The sequence below is a fragment of the Nicotiana attenuata genome, unplaced genomic scaffold (assembly GCF_001879085.1).
Source record: "Nicotiana attenuata strain UT unplaced genomic scaffold, NIATTr2, whole genome shotgun sequence".
Taxonomy (NCBI): Eukaryota; Viridiplantae; Streptophyta; class Magnoliopsida; order Solanales; family Solanaceae; genus Nicotiana; species Nicotiana attenuata.
Window position 1 is genome coordinate 152,427 of NW_017672799.1, and position 5,547 is coordinate 157,973.

Genomic DNA, 5,547 nt, shown 5'->3' on the forward strand with positions numbered 1-5,547 from the left:
GTACACTGCATTTCTTATATCACCGGTATGGTAACCCCAAAGGTTTTGAGGAACCCAACACAGGATTAACCCATGTTGGAAATAAAGACAAATGGGAAGCCCGACGGGGATTAGCCTTCATGGTGGCCTTTTTGGGAGTGGTAATTTGTCCTAGGAAGGATGGTCACATAGACCTTGGTCTAGTAGGGATGTTAGATGTTGCCATGAAGAAACCTACTAGCACAGTGGTTCCCCTGATTGTAGCAGAAATGTACCGAGCTCTGACCAGATGTCGAGAAGGGGAGAAATTCTTTCAAGGTTGCAATTTGCTCTTGCAATTGTGGATACAAGAACACCTCTGTCACCGCACAGGTTACATGAACTATGGTTTAACCGGGTTGAGTTGTATTGCAGAATTCGAGACCCGAGTTACAGGTATTGAGTTCCCTGAGGGTACTGAGGCCTGGTCGTCATGTTTAAGATCCCTCACTTCAGATAAAGTTGAATGGGCTTATGGGTGGCTTCCTCCTACTGAAGCTGTATACACATCAGCAGAGGTCTTTTATATTCTTTTGATGGGTATTCGAAGCATTCAGCCCTATGCTCCTTACCGAGTTTTGCGACAATTTGGAAGATTCCAGATGGTGCACAACGATAAAGACCTGAGTGGGCAAGTCATTGAATTAGGCCCGAAAGTTGCATTCCCTGAAGGCCGAATTTGAAAGATATGGAATGAGTGCAGATACCTTGAGCCTAAAACTATAGTACAGGACCAAGCCAGAGGTGAGGTAGATCCCAAATACTTGGTTTGGTTTGGTAAAAGATTTCAAATACCTAAGAGACCCGCCAAAAGGCCACATGTACAACAGTTTACTAACGAAGCCCGGGTGCAGTAGGATTGGTTAGCTAAGGAAAAAGAGTATAGGGCCCGAATAGGAGCATTTGAAAAACAGGTTTAGGAGCTTCGGTTTGAAAACACCTTGCAAGCCGCAGCCGATGAAGGTGATAAAAAGCAACTGGCCCACGAGAATGAAGCTCTCAAGGCCCAAATTCAACAAATGAAATTAGATGCCAGGAATCGAGAGAGAAGTCTATCTGACGAGAGATTGATAAAAGGGTTGAAGAAACAAGTCCTGGACTGTCAGGAAGAATTGCAAAAATCCGAAGGGAATAAGGCAAGGCTTCGGGCACAATGGGAAAAGAAGACCGAGGAAAGGGCCCAGTTCGTACAACAAATGAAAAAGAACTATGAGGGAACCATTGCTAACATGAAGAGAAAAATGAATACTCTTGAAGAAAAGGCAGCTCGCCGGGACAAAGAATTACAGGCCGAGAGGGAACAATGCTATGGGTTAATCGCTGATATGGAAAAGGAAATAAAATTGTTACAAGACCTTCACTTCCAGGATTCTCAGGTGCTAGAGGCTCGCACCCAACAGATAAGTTGGCTACTCCAAGAGAAGGGCCAAATCAGGGAAAGAATCAGAAACATTGCCAACTATATTGTCATGAAGTGTCAGGCCGGTGAGCGGATGGGTCGTACCATGTTCTTTGCCTCCGTGATGATATTTGTTCGCCAGGTCATGAACGATCTGGATCAGTTGCAAAAGGGTCTTGCACGCAGGCCCGCGGCGATGCCGAGTGATGCCCCGCGGGCCCCAGGATTTGAAGCTTTGATGTATTCTTAAATAATCGAGTCTGTAGTTTTGCTTTTGAGTCTGGTTTTTGTATTTTCCTTTTCTGAGAAAAGAAAAACAAATAGTCTAGTAGCTTTGTAATCGCAATTGTTATTAATGAAAATTTGAAAATTCCCAAAAACTGTTTCTTTATTTCTTGCATATATGTTTGCATTTATTTGCAAAAACTACGCTTGGTCTGATTCATGCGGGGTCATGATACGTAGACTACGAGGGAAGGAAATAAAAGAAAAACAAGAGAGGAAAAAAACGCAAAAAGAGAAAATAAGGCGTCGAGAGAAAGACCATGGCAAAGAAAAGGGAAAAGCAGAAAAGGAAAAGAAAATGAGAGAAAGAAAAGAAACAAGAGAAAAGCCGGGATGACGCATGCAACCGAAGCAAACATGTAGATATTCATTTAACTGTATAGGTGCATCACACTCTAATGTGCGGTTACCTATCTGTTATTTATTTCAAAACTAACCGTTGTTGCTGTCCATTTCCAGTTGAGCTTTTTAGAAACAGTGGTTGGTTTGTGGTAAGCTGGCCTCACATTGCTATTTCACCAGATCCAAAGGAAATACAGAGATGTCGTCTGAAATGACTCTGCCTGCAATCCCCATACCCGAAGACAGCCCCATCTCGGGGGTCCCGACCTCTGAATCTTTTACAGCTGAAGAAAATCGGATCTTGCGCCTGCGATTGATGGAAATGTGGGATGCTTGGAACAACGGAAAGGAACCTCCAAGCACCATTCCTGGATTCCCAGAGTTATTCCCTAGATCTGGAGGTGCTATACTGTCCCTATCAGCCACCCTCATACTCCTTTGGGACAGCCTACCATGGCCGCTCACTTCGTCGGAACACCTTCTGAGGTCCGCCCCCAGGTATTCCCAGCAGGAGCAGCTCCTAACATCTTCACTGCTCCACCATGCCCTGCTACAACACAACCTTCACTGCCAAGGCCTGCCTTTGATCCCTCAGCTTTCACCTTCCAAAACCCTGTCTTTCCAGTGGATCCTCCTCAATATCCCACATATAATTACTCTCATCCACCACCATACGAGCTTACATCAGGGCAGGACAAAACCCCCAAAGCCCCAGAGCAGGATGAGATGGCGAACAGAATGGGAAGCCTCGAGCAGAGCTTGAAAAACATGCAAGGCTTGAGCGGGCAAAAGAGTGTCTCCTATACAGACCTATGTATGTTCCCTCATGTACACTTGCCGTCAGGGTTCAAAACACCAAAATTTGAGAAGTATGACGGACACGGTGACTCCATTGCTCACCTGAAGAAGTATTGCAATCAGTTACGGGGAGCCGGTGGCAAAGAAGAGTTGTTGATGGCATATTTTGGAGAAAGCTTGATTGGCATCGCTTCAGATTGGTATATGGACCAAGATGTCTCGCGTTGGCATATTTGGGATGATCTGGCCCGAGACTTTGTTTGACAATTTCAGTACAACATAGACATCGCGCCAGACAGGAACTCTTTGGCAAATCTTAAGAAAAAGCCTTCAGAAAGTTTCCGTGAATATGCAATTAAGTGGCGCGAACAAGCGTCAAGAGTGAAGCCTCCGATGGATGAGGTAGAGATGGTCACTGTTTTCCTTCAAGCCCAGGAAGCAGACTATTTTCAGAATATGATGTCCGCCATGGGCAAACCCTTCGCAGAGGCAATAAAAATCGGAGAGATGGTAGAGAATGGGCTAAAAACGGGTAGAATTTTGAGCCAGTCAGCCATAAGAGCAACCTCCCAAGCCATCCAAGGCGGGTCTGGAGGAATGGCCAAAGGCAAAAAGAAAGAAGAAAAAGTGATGGCAGCATCGGGAGGAAGAAGATACCGGGCTCCTAGACCGGTATTCTCTGAAAGAACCCCTCAACACTACTATCCTCATACTGATATGGCTTATGCTCCTACACCTTATGCGGTCATGAATGCTCAACCCTTCGGTCGACCGCAACCACAAGCTAACCGAATCCACCTCCATTCCAAAGAAATCAACCTCCTTACCAGAACCAATATAATCCTCGACCACCGCAAAATAACTTCCGCCCTCGGGAACCACCCAGACGACCAAATTTTACGCCGATTGGTGAACCCTACTCCAGTTTGTTCCCGAAACTCGTCCAGATGAAGTTGCTGCAGCCTATTCCCTAGAACAGGCAGAACCCGGAATCTCCAGCTTATCAACGAGGGGTCCATTGTGCCTACTATTCAGGAGCTGAAGGGCATAGTACTGATAACTGCTGGACATTGAAGAAAGCTGTAGAAGATTTGATCGAACAAGGGAAAATAGTGTTGAGGGATGAAGAAGCCCCAAATGTGACCAATAATCCGTTGCCCGCTCACAACAACGGGCCGGTAATTGGTATGATTTGTGAAGACAAGGAGTTTGATCCAGCCTTGAAAGCCATAATTGCTATTGCCAACGCAGAAAAGAAGTCCAAGGTTCCCCCGAAGCAAGGAAAAGGGGAGAAGAAGAATAAAACTGTCAAAACTGAGCCTGAGAAGAAACCTGAGACAAAAGTAGAGACGGAATCTCCTAAGAACGGAATTCTCTATGTTCCGCGAGGACGCCAAGAAAAACCGTTGGTTGTCAGTGCTCCAAGGAAAGCTGAAGTAAAAGGGGAAACACCAATATACGTACCGAAAGGAGCCTATGTGGTACGGGAGACAATTAAACCGCCTCGGCTGAGTGAGCCAGTTGTTATTGGACGCGTACCACAGAAGCCAATGACAGACCCCTCTACAGTTCCATGGAACTATCAGCAAACAGGGTCACATACAAGGGCGAAGAAATTTCGGGGGAACTTCCAGGGAAAACCTCTGTTGAGAAATATTCGAATGTGCAGGAAGTAAACAATGCCGCTCGAAAGCGTTTTCCGTCCAAGAAGCCAGTGAGTGCTGAGGAAGCGGAAGCCTTCTTTCAGAAAATGAAGATGCCTGATTATGAGACAGTGGATCAATTAAGGAAGTACCCTGAACAGGTGTCCCTGCTATCATTGGTGGCAAAATCCACCGAACATCAGAAGATCTTGATGAAAATTTTGAATGAGGCATACGTGCCAATTGAAACTTCGGTCGAGCAGCTCGGAAGGATGGCAGAAAGGTTCTTCGCCCTCAACCAACTCTCTTTTAGTAAAAATGACTTGCCTCCCGAAGGCGCAGCTCACAACAAAGCCCTGCATCTGACTGTCAAGTGCGAAGGTTACTATGTCAAGCGAGTCATGGTGGATGGAGGATCGGGGGTTGATATCTGCCCACTCTCCACATTGCAAAGGATGGAAATCGGGACAGGAAGGATTCGTCCAAATAATGTTTGTGTGAGAGCTTTTGATGGTATTAAGAGGGATACCATCGGTGAAATCGATTTGATATTGACCATAGGACCGGTAGAGTTCGAGGTGACTTTCCAGGTGTTGGACATGGATACATCTTATAAATTTCTTCTGGGAAGGCCCTGGATCCATGCTACAGGAGCGGTGCCCTCTACCCTCCACCAAATGGTAAAATTCGAGTATGAAGACCAGGAAATCGTGGTCCACGGAGAAGACGAGCAGTCCATTTATCGTGACCCATCTATCCCATGTTTGGAGGCAAGGGAAGGAAGTGAGCATATTGTTTATCAATCCTTTGAAATTGTGGTAGCAGATCAGCACGAGGAGGGAAATCCTTGTCCCCAGCCTTTCCTGTCTAATGCTTCAATCATGGTGGCCAGAGAAATGATTAGACACGGTTTCAAGCCAGGAAAAGGGTTAGGAAAAGCTTTGCAAGGAATATCTGAGCCGGTAACTCTATCCATAGCAGAAAAGTTCTTCGGAATAGGCTTCCACCCTACCCCAGATGATGAGAAATGGGCCGAGGAAAGAAAAAAAGAAGGATGGGTTC